Raw genomic sequence first — 14,583 nt, forward strand, 5'->3', positions numbered from 1 at the left:
GATGCTCCTGATCGGAAATGTTTTAAAGAACAAATACTTATAAATAGCAATACTTGTCAAATAAACTACAAGGGTATAGTTCAACAAATTAATAATAAACTTGTATTCAGAAAACTAAACCGGGACAAATCTTTAGTCCGGCAATCAATCAATTCCATTAAAGCTCTAATAATCTCGAAATGAATAAAAATAGAATAAATAGTGGTTGAAGATAAACACCAGTTTACAATAATGTACATGAATAATGATTTTAGAGGGAAAATGTATGAAAATAAACCAAAAGATTATTACCTGAAACAGACGACGACAAAATACATGTTGTCAGGTCTTCGCTGGAATCATTATGAGGGTGGTGGAAGCGCGCGAAATTGGAATGCTGTCCAAGAGAGGGCGCTCTCTTGAATAATTAAATGTTACATAATAAGTAAGTGCAATAAAAATAACAGTGGGGTACAATTTCTATGACCGTCACAAATACTTAAAAGTCTCACAGCTTTTAACTTGAAAGGGAAAATTATTGATTGACTCTTGAACTTTTATTCTCTGCTCAATTTTATATGGGGAGTCCCTGGGCCCGTCGAGTTATTCTCCCTCCAAGTAAAAACGTCCGAGCATCAATCTTGAAAAAGGTCCCTACACCTCTCAGCAAATAAGACCATTTATTTCAAGCTGGATGTCAACAATCCCCAGGTCACAACATAAGAGTATATGTTTATGAAAAATAAACATGTTTTAGTAATTGTTTTTCACGACTTAAATGTTTGAAAAAAAATAGATAAATTTGTTTAGGGGGTGACTCCGCCTACTCCTTTTGTGACGTCAGTCAAGGCAGACTTGGCCTCGATCAAACATCGATCTAACACCTTTTTTAAGGACATTTAAATGTGCTCAAATTGTGCAAGCCAAACGCTAAAATAGTTGTCTTTTTGCATCACTGTGCAGCAAGCAGAGTGGCGCAGTGGAAGCGTGCGGGGCCCATAACCAAGAGGTCCGAGGATCGAAACCTCGCTCTGCTAACACTTTTTATGGAAATTTCAATGTGTTTTAATTGTGAAATCCAAGTTTTGAGATTGTTTTGTACATTATTTTGCATAGCGTTTTAGCAAGCAGAGTGGCGTATATAGTGGAAGCGTGCTGGGCCCTTAACCCAGAGGTCCGGGGATCGAAACCTCGCTCTGCTAACACTTTTAAAGTAAATGTGTTCAAATTGTAAAATCCTATTTTTTAGATGGTTTTTTACACTATTTTGCATCAATTTGTCAGCAAGCAGAGTGGCGCAGTGGAAGCGTGCTGGGCCCATAACCCAGAGGTCCGAGGATCGAAACCTCGCTCTGCTAACAGTTTGTCAGGAAATTTAAATGTGCTCAAATTGTGAAATCCTATTTTTGAGATGGTTTTGTACACTATTTTGCATCACTTTGTAAGCAAGCAGAGTGGCGCAGTGGAAGCGTGCTGGGCCCATAACCTAGAGGTCCGAGGATGGAAACCTCGCTCTGCTAACACTTTTAAAGAAAACGTGTTCAAATTGTAAAATCCTATTTATGAGATGGTTTTTTACACTATTTTGCATCACTTTGTAAGCTAGCAGAGTGGCGAAGTGGAAGCGTGCTGGTCCCTTAACCCAGAGGTCCGAGGATCGAAACCTCGCTCTGCTAACACTTTTAAAGAAAACGTGTTCAAATTGTAAAATCCTATTTATGAGATGGTTTTTTACACTATTTTGCATCACTTTGTCAGTAAGCAGAGTGGCGCAGTGGTAGCGTGCTGGGCCCATAACCTAGAGGTCCGAGGATCGAAATCTCGCTCTACTAACACTGTTTAAGTAAATGTGTTCAAATTGTGCAATCCTACTTTTGAGATGGTTTTGTACACTATTTTGCATCACTTTGTAAGCTAGCAGAGTGGCGCAGTGGAAGCGTGCTGGGCCCATAATCCAAGGTTCCCGGATCGAAATCTCGCTCTGCTAACACTTTTTAAGTAAATGTGTTCAAATTGTGAAATCCTAATTTTGAGATGGTTTTGTACACTATTTTGCATCACTTTGTAAGCTAGCAGAGTGGCGCAGTGGAAGCGTGCTGGGCCCATAACCTAGAGGTCCGAGGATCAAAATCTCGCTCTGCTAACACTTTTTAAGTAAATGCGTTTAAATTGTGAAATCCTATTTTTGAGATGGTTTTGTACACTATTTTGCATCACTTTGTATTAGCTAGCAGAATGGCGCAGTGGAAGCGTGCTGGGCCCATAATCCAAGGTTCCCGGATCGAAATCTCGCTCTGCTAACACTTTTTAAGTAAATGTGTTCAAATTGTGAAATTCTAATTTTGAGATGGTTTTGTACACTATTTTGCATCACTTTGTAAGCTAGCAGAGTGGCGCAGTGGAAGCGTGCTGGGCCCATAACCTAGAGGTCCGAGGATCAAAATCTCGCTCTGCTAACACTTTTTAAGTAAATGCGTTTAAATTGTGAAATCCTATTTTTGAGATGGTTTTGTACACTATTTTGCATCACTTTGTATTAGCTAGCAGAATGGCGCAGTGGAAGCGTGCTGGGCCCATAATCCAAGGTTCCCGGATCGAAATCTCGCTCTGCTAACACTTTTTAAGTAAATGTGTTCAAATTGTGAAATTCTAATTTTGAGATGGTTTTGTACACTATTTTGCATCACTTTGCAAGCTAGCAGAGTGGCCCAGTGGAAGCGTGCTGGGCCCATAACCCAGAGGTCTGAGGATCGAAACCTCGCTCTGCTAACACTTTTTAAGGAAATTTAAAAGTGTTCAAATTGTGAAATCCTATTATTGAGATGGTTTTGTACACTATTTTGAATGACTTTGTTGCAAGCAAATTGGCGCTGTTTTTTGATTTTTTTTTTTTGAAGTGTGTTCAAAATATTGTTTGATCCAGTTTTTTAGATAGTTTTGAAAACAAATATGCATCACTGTGCAACAAGCAGAGTGGCGCGGTGGAAGCGTGCTGGGCCCATAACCCAGAGGTCCGAGGATCGAAACCTCGCTCTGCTAACACTTTTTAAGTAAATGTGTTCAAAATGTGAAACCCTATTTTTGAGATGGTTTTGTACACTATTTTTCATCACTTTGTAAGCTAGCCTTGCTCAAGGCAGTCGCATTATTCGCTCCGAAAAGACGCAGCTGTAAACCCACCCGCCGTATACCCTGTGCATGGTGTGTGCGATCACACCGAATGACCAACCCGTTTACACACTGTCACATCGCACGAATACTGTTCACACAAGTCATCGCACTCGTACACCACTAACCGCATGCGGAGGCCGTCAGGCCGACAGCCTTGTCGGATCTGTATCTTCCCGTTTTAATGTGTTGTATTGAAAAAATTCCAATAGTGGACGAAATTGGGGGGGCTCGAGGATATGCTAGTATGCAGCTCATGAATATGTATATCGTTCGTCAGACCTATCAGACAACACAGGATGTGAGGCAAATGAATTATTCATTTTGACGTCCAATCACGCACTTCCCTTATCACGACCTTTGGACCCTATCATGCGTCCGTGGTGGTGGTGTGTGAGGTAAACATGTCTCGTCTTTCGCGGGCATTATGGTAATGAGCTGACCTTAGGAACTCTTCGCTTATTATAGTAATGAGGTCAGTGTCTTCAACACAGATCCTACAAGGCTGTCGGCCTGACGGCCTCCGCATGCGGATAGTGTACGGGGGCATCGTGTCGTGCGATGTTACGCACAGTGAATACGGGTGGGTTTTACGCACAGTGAATACGGGTGGGTTTTTACACAGCGGCGGTCTTTTTTCGGAGTGAATAATTCGACTGCCTTGAGCAAGGCTATTTGTAAGCTAGCAGAGTGGCGCAGTGGAAGCGTGCTGGGCCCCAGAGGTCCGAGGATCGAAATCTCGCTCTGCTAACACTTTAAGTAAATGTGTTCAAAATGTGAAATCCTATTTTTGAGATGGTTTTGTACACTATTTTGCATCACTTTGTAAGCAAGCAGAGTGGCGCAGTGGAAGCGTGCTGGGCCCATAACCTAGAGGTCCGAGGATCGAAATCTCGCTCTGCTAACACTTTTTAAGTAAATGTGTTCAAAACGTGAAACCCTATTTTTGAGATGGTTTTGTACACTATTTTGCATCACTTTGTAAGCTAGCAGAGTGGCGCAGTGGAAGCGTGCTGGGCCCCAGAGGTCCGAGGATCGAAATCTCGCTCTGCTAACACTTTTTAAGTAAATGTGTTCAAAACGTGAAACCCTATTTTTGAGATGGTTTTGTACACTATTTTGCATCACTTTGTAAGCTAGCAGAGTGGCCCAGTGGAAGCGTGCTGGGCCCATAACCCAGAGGTCTGAGGATCGAAACCTCGCTCTGCTAACACTTTTTAAGGAAATTTAAATGTGTTCAAATTGTGAAATCCTATTTTTGAGATGGTTTTGTACACTATTTTGAATGACTTTGTTGCAAGCAAATTGGCGCTGTTTTTTGATTTTTTTTTTTTGAAGTGTGTTCAAAATATTGTTTGATCCAGTTTTTTAGATAGTTTTGAAAACAAATATGCATCACTGTGCAACAAGCAGAGTGGCGCGGTGGAAGCGTGCTGGGCCCATAACCCAGAGGTCCGAGGATCGAAACCTCGCTCTGCTAGCACTTTTTAAGTAAATGTGTTTAAATTGTGAAATCCTATTTTTGAGATGGTTTTGTACACTATTTTGCATCTCTTTGTAAGATAGCCGAATAGCGCAGTGGAAGCGTGCTGGGCCCATAACCCAAGGTTTCCGGATCGAAATCTCGCTCTGCTAACACTTTTTAAGTAAATGGTTCAAATTGTGAAATCCTACTTTTGAGATGGTTTTGTACACTGTTTTGCATCACTTTGTGAGCTAGCAGAGTGGCGCTGTGGAAGCGTGCTGGTCCCATAACCTAGAGGTCCGAGGATCGAAATCTCGCTCTGCTAACACTTTAAGTAAATGTGGTTAAAATGTGAAATCCTATTTTTGAGATGGTTTTGTACACTATTTTGCATCTCTTTGTAAGATAGCAGAATAGCGCAGTGGAAGCGTGCTGGGCCCATAACCCAAGGTTTCCGGATCGAAATATCGCTCTGCTAACACTTTTTAAGTAAATGGTTCAAATTGTGAAATCCTACTTTTGAGATGGTTTTGTACACTGTTTTGCATCACTTTGTGAGCTGGCAGAGTGGCGCAGTGGAAGCGTGCTGGGCCCATAACCTAGAGGTTCCCGGATGGAAATCTCGCTCTGCTAACGCTTTTTAAGTAAATGTGTTCAAATTGTGAAATCCTATTTTTGAAATGGTTTTGTACACTATTTTGCATCACTTTGTAAGCTAGCAGAGTGGCGCAGTGGAAGCGTGCTGTGCCCATTACCCAGAGGTTCCCGGATCGAAATCTCGCGCTGCTAACAGTTTTTAAGTAAATGTGTTCAAAATTTGAAATCTATTTTTGAGATGGTTTTGTACACTATTTTGCATCACTTTGTAAGCTAGCAGAGTGGCGCAGTGGAAGCGTGCTGGGCCCATAACCCAGAGGTCTGAGGATCGAAACCTCGCTCTGCTAACACTTTTTAAGTAAATGTGTTTAAATTGTGAAATCCTATTTTTGAGATGGTTTTGTACACTATTTTGCATCACTTTGTAAGCAAGCAGAGTGGCGCAGTGGAAGCGTGCTGGGCCCATAACCCAGAGGTCCGAGAATCGAAACCTCGCTCTGCTAACACTTTTTAAGGAATTTTAAATGTGTTCATATTGTGAAATCCTATTTTTGAGAAAGTTTTGTACACTATTTTGAATCACTTTGTTAGCTAGCAAAGGGGCGCAGTTTTTTTTATTTTTTTTTAAATTTTAATTTGAAGTGTGTTCAAATTCTTGTGTAATCCAGTTTTTTAGATAGTTTTGAAAACTAATTTGCATCACTGTGCAGCAAGCAGAGTGGCGCAGTGGAAGCGTGCTGGGCCCATAACCCAGAGGTCCGAGGATCGAAACCTCGCTCTGCTAACACTTTTTAAGTAAATGTGTTCTAACTGTGAAATCCTTTTTTTAGAGATGGTTTTGTACACTATTTTGCATCACTTTGTAAGCTAGCAGAGTGGCGCAGTGGAAGCGTGCTGGGCCCATAACCCAGAGGTTCCCGGATCGAAATATCGCTCTGCTAACACTTTTTAAGTAAATGTGTTCAAATTGTGAAATCCTACTTTTGAGATTGTTTTTTACACTATTTTGCATCACTTGTAAGCGCCTAGCAGAGTGGTGCAGTGGAGGCGTGCTGGGCCCATAACCCAGAGGTTCCCGAATCGAAATCTCGCTCTGCTAACACTTTTTAAGTTAATGTGTTCAAATAGTGAAATCCTATTTTTGAGATGGTTTTGTACACTATTTTGCATCACTTTGTAAGCAAGCAGAGTGGCGCAGTGGAAGCGTGCTGGGCCCATAACCCAGAGGTTCCCGAATCGAAATCTCGCTCTGCTAACACTTTTTAAGTAAATGTGTTCAAATTGTGAAATCCTATTTTTGAGATGGTTTTGTACACTATTTTGCATCACTTTGTAAGCAAGCAAATTGGCGCAGTTTTTTTTTTTTTTTTTTTTTTTTTTTGAAGTCTGTTCAATTAGTGTTTGATCCAGTTTTTTAGATAGTTTTGAAAACAAATTTGCATCACTGTGCAGCAAGCAGAGTGGCGCAGTGGAAGCGTGCTGGGCCCATAACCCAGAGGTCCGAGAAACGAAACCTCGCTCTGCTAACACTTTTTAAGGAATTTTAAATGTGTTCATATTGTGAAATCCTATTTTTGAGAAGGTTTTGTACACTATTTTGAATCACTTTGTTAGCAAGCAAATTGGCGCAGTTTTTTTTATTTTTTTTTTATTTTAATTTGAAGTGTGTTCAAATTCTTGGGTAATCCAGTTTTTTAGATAGTTTTGAAAACTAATTTGCATCACTGTGCAGCAAGCAGAGTGGCGCAGTGGAAGCGTGCTGGGCCCATAACCCAGAGGTCCGAGGATCGAAACCTCGCTCTGCTAACACTTTTTAAGTAAATGTGTTCTAACTGTGAAATCCTTTTTTTAGAGATGGTTTTGTACACTATTTTGCATCACTTTGTAAGCTAGCAGAGTGGCGCAGTGGAAGCGTGCTGGGCCCATAACCCAGAGGTTCCCGGATCGAAATATCGCTCTGCTAACACTTTTTAAGTAAATGTGTTCAAATTGTGAAATCCTACTTTTGAGATTGTTTTTTACACTATTTTGCATCACTTGTAAGCGCCTAGCAGAGTGGTGCAGTGGAGGCGTGCTGGGCCCATAACCCAGAGGTTCCCGAATCGAAATCTCGCTCTGCTAACACTTTTTAAGTTAATGTGTTCAAATAGTGAAATCCTATTTTTGAGATGGTTTTGTACACTATTTTGCATCACTTTGTAAGCAAGCAGAGTGGCGCAGTGGAAGCGTGCTGGGCCCATAACCCAGAGGTTCCCGAATCGAAATCTCGCTCTGCTAACACTTTTTAAGTAAATGTGTTCAAATTGTGAAATCCTATTCTTGAGATGGTTTTGTACACTATTTTGCATCACTTTGTAAGCAAGCAAATTGGCGCAGTTTTTTTTTTTTTTTTTTTTTTTTTTTGAAGTGTGTTCAATTAGTGTTTGATCCAGTTTTTTAGATAGTTTTGAAAACAAATTTGCATCACTGTGCAGCAAGCAGAGTGGCGCAGTGGAAGCGTGCTGGGCCCATAACCCAGAGGTCCGAGAAACGAAACCTCGCTCTGCTAACACTTTTTAAGTAAATGTGTTCAAACTGTGAAATCCTTTTTTTGAGATGGTTTTGTACACTATTTTGCATCACTTTGTAAGCTAGCAGAGTGGCGCAGTGGAAGCGTGCTGGTCCCATAACCCAGAGGTTCCCGGATCGAAATATCGCTCTGCTAACACTTTTTAAGTAAATGTGTTCAAATTGTGAAATTCTACTTTTGAGATTGTTTTTTACACTTTTTTGCATCACTTGTAAGCTAGCAGAGTGGCGCATAACCCAGAGGTCCGAGAATCGAAACCTCGCTCTGCTAACACTTTTTAAGGAATTTTAAATGTGTTCATATTGTGAAATCCTATTTTTGAGAAGGTTTTGTACAACTTTGAATCACTCTGTTAGCAAGCAAAGGGGCGCAGTTTTTTTTTTTTTTTTTTTTTTAATTTTAATTTGAAGTGTGTTCAAATTCTTGTGTAATCCAGTTTTTTAGATAGTTTTGAAAACTAATTTGCATCACTGTGCAGCAAGCAGAGTGGCGCAGTGGAAGCGTGCTGGGCCCATAACCCAGAGGTTCCCGGATCGAAATCTCGCTCTGCTAACACTTTTTAAGTAAATGTGTTCAAATTGTGAAATCCTACTTTTGAGATTGTTTTTTACACTATTTTGCATCACTTGTAAGCTAGCAGAGTGGCGCAGTGGAAGCGTGCTGGGCCCATAACCCAGAGGTCCGAGAATCGAAACCTCGCTCTGCTAACACTTTTTAAGGAATTTTAAATGTGTTCATATTGTGAAATCGTATTTTTGAGAAGGTTTTGTACAACTTTGAATCACTCTGTTAGCAAGCAAAGGGGCGCAGTTTTTTTTTTTTTTTTTTTAATTTTAATTTGAAGTGTGTTCAAATTCTTGTGTAATCCAGTTTTTTAGATAGTTTTGAAAACTAATTTGCATCACTGTGCAGCAAGCAGAGTGGCGCAGTGGAAGCGTGCTGGGCCCATAACCCAGAAGTCCGAGGATCGAAACCTCGCTCTGCTAACACTTTTTAAGTAAATGTGTTCAAACTGTGAAATCCTTTTTTTGAGATGGTTTTGTACACTATTTTGCATCACTTTGTAAGCTAGCAGAGTGGCGCAGTGGAAGCGTGCTGGGCCCATAACCCAGAGGTTCCCGGATCGAAATATCGCTCTGCTCACACTTTTTAAGTAAATGTGTTCACATTGTGAAATCCTACTTTTGAGATTGTTTTTTACACTATTTTGCATCACTTGTAAGCGCCTAGCAAAGTGGTGCAGTGGAGGCGTGCTGGGCCCATAACCCAGAGGTTCCCGGATCGAAATCTCGCTCTGCTAACACTTTTTAAGTAAATGTGTTCAAATAGTGAAATCCTATTTTTGAGATGGTTTTGTACACTATTTTGCATCACTTTGTAAGCAAGCAGAGTGGCGCAGTGGAAGCGTGCTGGGCCCATAACCCAGAGGTTCCCGAATCGAAATCTCGCTCTGCTAACACTTTTTAAATAAATGTGTTCAAATTGTGAAATTCTATTTTTGAGATGGTTTTGTACACTATTTTGCATCAATTTGTAAGCTAGCAGAGTGGCGCAGTGGAAGCGTGCTGGGCCCATAACCCAGAGGTCCGAGGATCGAAACCTCGCTCTGCTAACACCTTTTAAGTAAATGTGTTCAAACTGTGAAATCCTTTTTTTGAGATGGTTTTGTACACTATTTTGCATCACTTTGTAAGCTAGCAGAGTGGCGCAGTGGAAGCGTGCTGGTCCCATAACCCAGAGGTTCCCGGATCGAAATATCGCTCTGCTAACACTTTTTAAGTAAATGTGTTCAAATTGTGAAATCCTACTTTTGAGATTGTTTTTTACACTTTTTTGCATCACTTGTAAGCTAGCAGAGTGGCGCAGTGGAAGCGTGCTGGGCCCATAACCCAGACGTCCGAGAATCGAAACCTCGCTCTGCTAACACTTTTTAAGGAATTTTAAATGTGTTCATATTGTGAAATCCTATTTTTGAGAAGGTTTTGTACACTATTTTGAATCACTTTGTTAGCAAGCAAAGGGGCGCAGTTTTTTTTATTTTTTTTTTATTTTAATTTGAAGTGTGTTCAAATTCTTGGGTAATCCAGTTTTTTAGATAGTTTTGAAAACTAATTTGCATCACTGTGCAGCAAGCAGAGTGGCGCAGTGGAAGCGTGCTGGGCCCATAACCCAGAGGTCCGAGGATCGAAACCTCGCTCTGCTAACACTTTTTAAGTAAATGTGTTCAAACTGTGAAATCCTTTTTTTGAGATGGTTTTGTACACTATTTTGCATCACTTTGTAAGCTAGCAGAGTGGCGCAGTGGAAGCGTGCTGGGCCCATAACCCAGAGGTTCCCGGATCGAAATCTCGCTCTGCTAACACTTTTTAAGTAAATGTGTTCAAATTGTGAAATCCTAGTTTTGAGATTGTTTTTTACACTATTTTGCATCACTTGTAAGCTAGCAGAGTGGCGCAGTGGAAGCGTGCTGGGCCCATAACCCAGAGGTCCGAGAATCGAAACCTCGCTCTGCTAACACTTTTTAAGGAATTTTAAATGTGTTCATATTGTGAAATCGTATTTTTGAGAAGGTTTTGTACACTATTTTGAATCACTTTGTTAGCAAGCAAAGGGGCGCAGTTTTTTTGTTTTTTTTTTAATTTTAATTTGAAGTGTGTTCAAATTCTTGTGTAATCCAGTTTTTTAGATAGTTTTGAAAACTAATTTGCATCACTGTGCAGCAAGCAGAGTGGCGCAGTGGAAGCGTGCTGGGCCCATAACCCAGAGGTCCGAGGATCGAAACCTCGCTCTGCTAACACTTTTTAAGTAAATGTGTTCAAACTGTGAAATCCTTTTTTTGAGATGGTTTTGTACACTATTTTGCATCACTTTGTAAGCTAGCAGAGTGGCGCAGTGGAAGCGTGCTGGTCCCATAACCCAGAGGTTCCCGGATCGAAATATCGCTCTGCTAACACTTTTTAAGTAAATGTGTTCAAATTGTGAAATCCTACTTTTGAGATTGTTTTTTACACTTTTTTGCATCACTTGTAAGCTAGCAGAGTGGCGCAGTGGAAGCGTGCTGGGCCCATAACCCAGAGGTCCGAGAATCGAAACCTCGCTCTGCTAACACTTTTTAAGGAATTTTAAATGTGTTCATATTGTGAAATCCTATTTTTGAGAAGGTTTTGTACACTATTTTGAATCACTTTGTTAGCAAGCAAAGGGGCGCAGTTTTTTTTATTTTTTTTTTATTTTAATTTGAAGTGTGTTCAAATTCTTGGGTAATCCAGTTTTTTAGATAGTTTTGAAAACTAATTTGCATCACTGTGCAGCAAGCAGAGTGGCGCAGTGGAAGCGTGCTGGGCCCATAACCCAGAGGTCCGAGGATCGAAACCTCGCTCTGCTAACACTTTTTAAGTAAATGTGTTCAAACTGTGAAATCCTTTTTTTGAGATGGTTTTGTACACTATTTTGCATCACTTTGTAAGCTAGCAGAGTGGCGCAGTGGAAGCGTGCTGGGCCCATAACCCAGAGGTTCCCGGATCGAAATCTCGCTCTGCTAACACTTTTTAAGTAAATGTGTTCAAATTGTGAAATCCTACTTTTGAGATTGTTTTTTACACTATTTTGCATCACTTGTAAGCTAGCAGAGTGGCGCAGTGGAAGCGTGCTGGGCCCATAACCCAGAGGTCCGAGAATCGAAACCTCGCTCTGCTAACACTTTTTAAGGAATTTTAAATGTGTTCATATTGTGAAATCCTATTTTTGAGAAGGTTTTGTACACTATTTTGAATCACTTTGTTAGCAAGCAAAGGGGCGCAGTTTTTTTTATTTTTTTTTTATTTTAATTTGAAGTGTGTTCAAATTCTTGGGTAATCCAGTTTTTTAGATAGTTTTGAAAACTAATTTGCATCACTGTGCAGCAAGCAGAGTGGCGCAGTGGAAGCGTGCTGGGCCCATAACCCAGAGGTCCGAGGATCGAAACCTCGCTCTGCTAACACTTTTTAAGTAAATGTGTTCAAACTGTGAAATCCTTTTTTTGAGATGGTTTTGTACACTATTTTGCATCACTTTGTAAGCTAGCAGAGTGGCGCAGTGGAAGCGTGCTGGGCCCATAACCCAGAGGTTCCCGGATCGAAATCTCGCTCTGCTAACACTTTTTAAGTAAATGTGTTCAAATTGTGAAATCCTACTTTTGAGATTGTTTTTTACACTATTTTGCATCACTTGTAAGCTAGCAGAGTGGCGCAGTGGAAGCGTGCTGGGCCCATAACCCAGAGGTCCGAGAATCGAAACCTCGCTCTGCTAACACTTTTTAAGGAATTTTAAATGTGTTCATATTGTGAAATCGTATTTTTGAGAAGGTTTTGTACACTATTTTGAATCACTTTGTTAGCAAGCAAAGGGGCGCAGTTTTTTTTTTTTTTTTTAATTTTAATTTGAAGTGTGTTCAAATTCTTGTGTAATCCAGTTTTTTAGATAGTTTTGAAAACTAATTTGCATCACTGTGCAGCAAGCAGAGTGGCGCAGTGGAAGCGTGCTGGGCCCATAACCCAGAGGTCCGAGGATCGAAACCTCGCTCTGCTAACACTTTTTAAGTAAATGTGTTCAAACTGTGAAATCCTTTTTTTGAGATGGTTTTGTACACTATTTTGCATCACTTTGTAAGCTAGCAGAGTGGCGCAGTGGAAGCGTGCTGGGCCCATAACCCAGAGGTTCCCGGATCGAAATATCGCTCTGCTAACACTTTTTAAGTAAATGTGTTCAAATTGTGAAATCCTACTTTTGAGATTGTTTTTTACACTATTTTGCATCACTTGTAAGCGCCTAGCAGAGTGGTGCAGTGGAGGCGTGCTGGGCCCATAACCCAGAGGTTCCCGAATCGAAATCTCGCTCTGCTAACACTTTTTAAGGAATTTTAAATGTGTTCATATTGTGAAATCCTATTTTTGAGAAGGTTTTGTACAACTTTGAATCATTCTGTTAGCAAGCAAAGGGGCGCAGTTTTTTTTTTTTTTTTTTTTAATTTTAATTTGAAGTGTGTTCAAATTCTTGTGTAATCCAGTTTTTTAGATAGTTTTGAAAACTAATTTGCATCACTGTGCAGCAAGCAGAGTGGCGCAGTGGAAGCGTGCTGGGCCCATAACCCAGAGGTTCCCGGATCGAAATCTCGCTCTGCTAACACTTTTTAAGTAAATGTGTTCAAATTGTGAAATCCTACTTTTGAGATTGTTTTTTACACTATTTTGCATCACTTGTAAGCTAGCAGAGTGGCGCAGTGGAAGCGTGCTGGGCCCATAACCCAGAGGTCCGAGAATCGAAACCTCGCTCTGCTAACACTTTTTAAGGAATTTTAAATGTGTTCATATTGTGAAATCGTATTTTTGAGAAGGTTTTGTACACTATTTTGAATCACTTTGTTAGCAAGCAAAGGGGCGCAGTTTTTTTTGTTTTTTTTTTATTTTAATTTGAAGTGTGTTCAAATTCTTGTGTAATCCAGTTTTTTAGATAGTTTTGAAAACTAATTTGCATCACTGTGCAGCAAGCAGAGTGGCGCAGTGGAAGCGTGCTGGGCCCATAACCCAGAGGTCCGAGGATCGAAACCTCGCTCTGCTAGCACTTTTTAAGTAAATGTGTTCAAACTGTGAAATCTTTTTTTTGAGATGGTTTTGTACACTATTTTGCATCACTTTGTAAGCTAGCAGAGTGGCGCAGTGGAAGCGTGCTGGGCCCATAACCCAGAAGTTCCCGGATCGAAATATCGCTCTGCTAACACTTTTTAAGTAAATGTGTTCAAATTGTGAAATCCTACTTTTGAGATTGTTTTTTACACTATTTTGCATCACTTGTAAGCGCCTAGCAGAGTGGTGCAGTGGAGGCGTGCTGGGCCCATAACCCAGAGGTTCCCGAATCGAAATCTCGCTCTGCTAACACTTTTTAAGTAAATGTGTTCAAATAGTGAAATCCTATTTTTGAGATGGTTTTGTACACTATTTTGCATCACTTTGTAAGCAAGCAGAGTGGCGCAGTGGAAGCGTGCTGGGCCCATAACCCAGAGGTTCCCGAATCGAAATCTCGCTCTGCTAACACTTTTTAAGTAAATGTGTTCAAATTGTGAAATCCTATTTTTGAGATGGTTTTGTACACTATTTTGCATCACTTTGTAAGCTAGCAGAGTGGCGCAGTGGAAGCGTGCTGGGCCCAAAACCCAGAGGTCCGAGGATCGAAACCTCGCTCTGCTAACACTTTTTAAGGAAATTTAAATGTGTTCAAATTGTGAAATCCTATTTTTGAGATGGTTTTGTACACTATTTTGAATCACTTTGTTAGCAAGCAAATTGGCGCATTTTTTTTTTTTTTTTTTTTTTTTTTTGAAGTGTGTTCAATTAGTGTTTGATCCAGTTTTTTAGATAGTTTTGAAAACAAATTTGCATCACTGTGCAGCAAGCAGAGTGGCGCAGTGGAAGCGTGCTGGGCCCATAACCCAGAGGTCCGAGAAACGAAACCTCGCTCTGCTAACACTTTTTAAGGAATTTTAAATGTGTTCATATTGTGAAATCCTATTTTTGAGAAGGTTTTGTACACTATTTTGAATCACTTTGTTAGCAAGCAAAGGGGCGCAGTTTTTTTTTTGTTTTTTGTTTTTTTAATTTTAATTTGAAGTGTGTTCAAATTCTTGTTTAATCCAGTTTTTTAGATAGTTTTGAAAACTAATTTGCATCACTGTGCAGCAAGCAGAGTGGCGCAGTGGAAGCGTGCTGGGCCCATAACCCAGAGGTCCGAGGATCGAAACCTCGCTCTGCTAACACTTTTTAAGTAAATGTGT

General features: G+C 40.5%; 16 non-coding genes across 16 annotated transcripts; all 16 read left to right on the forward strand.

Annotated features, from left to right (window-relative positions):
* Positions 1-1,265: 1,265 nt before the first annotated feature.
* On the forward strand, positions 1,266-1,337 carry Trnam-cau (transfer RNA methionine (anticodon CAU)). The gene has a single exon. It is a non-coding gene; the product is annotated as a tRNA-Met (tRNA).
* Positions 1,338-2,946: 1,609 nt separating this feature from the next.
* Trnam-cau (transfer RNA methionine (anticodon CAU)) lies at positions 2,947-3,018 on the forward strand. Its single transcript has one exon. It is a non-coding gene; the product is annotated as a tRNA-Met (tRNA).
* Positions 3,019-4,555: 1,537 nt separating this feature from the next.
* On the forward strand, positions 4,556-4,627 carry Trnam-cau (transfer RNA methionine (anticodon CAU)). Its single transcript has one exon. It is a non-coding gene; the product is annotated as a tRNA-Met (tRNA).
* An 857-nt stretch (positions 4,628-5,484) lies between these two features.
* Positions 5,485-5,556, forward strand: Trnam-cau (transfer RNA methionine (anticodon CAU)). Its single transcript has one exon. It is a non-coding gene; the product is annotated as a tRNA-Met (tRNA).
* A 365-nt stretch (positions 5,557-5,921) lies between these two features.
* On the forward strand, positions 5,922-5,993 carry Trnam-cau (transfer RNA methionine (anticodon CAU)). Its single transcript has one exon. It is a non-coding gene; the product is annotated as a tRNA-Met (tRNA).
* A 950-nt stretch (positions 5,994-6,943) lies between these two features.
* On the forward strand, positions 6,944-7,015 carry Trnam-cau (transfer RNA methionine (anticodon CAU)). The gene has a single exon. It is a non-coding gene; the product is annotated as a tRNA-Met (tRNA).
* Positions 7,016-8,692: 1,677 nt separating this feature from the next.
* Trnam-cau (transfer RNA methionine (anticodon CAU)) lies at positions 8,693-8,764 on the forward strand. The gene has a single exon. It is a non-coding gene; the product is annotated as a tRNA-Met (tRNA).
* Positions 8,765-9,318: 554 nt separating this feature from the next.
* Positions 9,319-9,390, forward strand: Trnam-cau (transfer RNA methionine (anticodon CAU)). The gene has a single exon. It is a non-coding gene; the product is annotated as a tRNA-Met (tRNA).
* Positions 9,391-9,909: 519 nt separating this feature from the next.
* Trnam-cau (transfer RNA methionine (anticodon CAU)) lies at positions 9,910-9,981 on the forward strand. Its single transcript has one exon. It is a non-coding gene; the product is annotated as a tRNA-Met (tRNA).
* Positions 9,982-10,500: 519 nt separating this feature from the next.
* Positions 10,501-10,572, forward strand: Trnam-cau (transfer RNA methionine (anticodon CAU)). The gene has a single exon. It is a non-coding gene; the product is annotated as a tRNA-Met (tRNA).
* Positions 10,573-11,091: 519 nt separating this feature from the next.
* Positions 11,092-11,163, forward strand: Trnam-cau (transfer RNA methionine (anticodon CAU)). Its single transcript has one exon. It is a non-coding gene; the product is annotated as a tRNA-Met (tRNA).
* A 519-nt stretch (positions 11,164-11,682) lies between these two features.
* Trnam-cau (transfer RNA methionine (anticodon CAU)) lies at positions 11,683-11,754 on the forward strand. Its single transcript has one exon. It is a non-coding gene; the product is annotated as a tRNA-Met (tRNA).
* A 518-nt stretch (positions 11,755-12,272) lies between these two features.
* Trnam-cau (transfer RNA methionine (anticodon CAU)) lies at positions 12,273-12,344 on the forward strand. The gene has a single exon. It is a non-coding gene; the product is annotated as a tRNA-Met (tRNA).
* A 957-nt stretch (positions 12,345-13,301) lies between these two features.
* On the forward strand, positions 13,302-13,373 carry Trnam-cau (transfer RNA methionine (anticodon CAU)). Its single transcript has one exon. It is a non-coding gene; the product is annotated as a tRNA-Met (tRNA).
* Positions 13,374-13,927: 554 nt separating this feature from the next.
* Trnal-caa (transfer RNA leucine (anticodon CAA)) lies at positions 13,928-13,999 on the forward strand. Its single transcript has one exon. It is a non-coding gene; the product is annotated as a tRNA-Leu (tRNA).
* Positions 14,000-14,490: 491 nt separating this feature from the next.
* Trnam-cau (transfer RNA methionine (anticodon CAU)) lies at positions 14,491-14,562 on the forward strand. Its single transcript has one exon. It is a non-coding gene; the product is annotated as a tRNA-Met (tRNA).
* Positions 14,563-14,583: the final 21 nt, after the last annotated feature.

The sequence above is a fragment of the Asterias amurensis genome, chromosome 7 (assembly GCF_032118995.1).
Source record: "Asterias amurensis chromosome 7, ASM3211899v1".
Taxonomy (NCBI): Eukaryota; Metazoa; Echinodermata; class Asteroidea; order Forcipulatida; family Asteriidae; genus Asterias; species Asterias amurensis.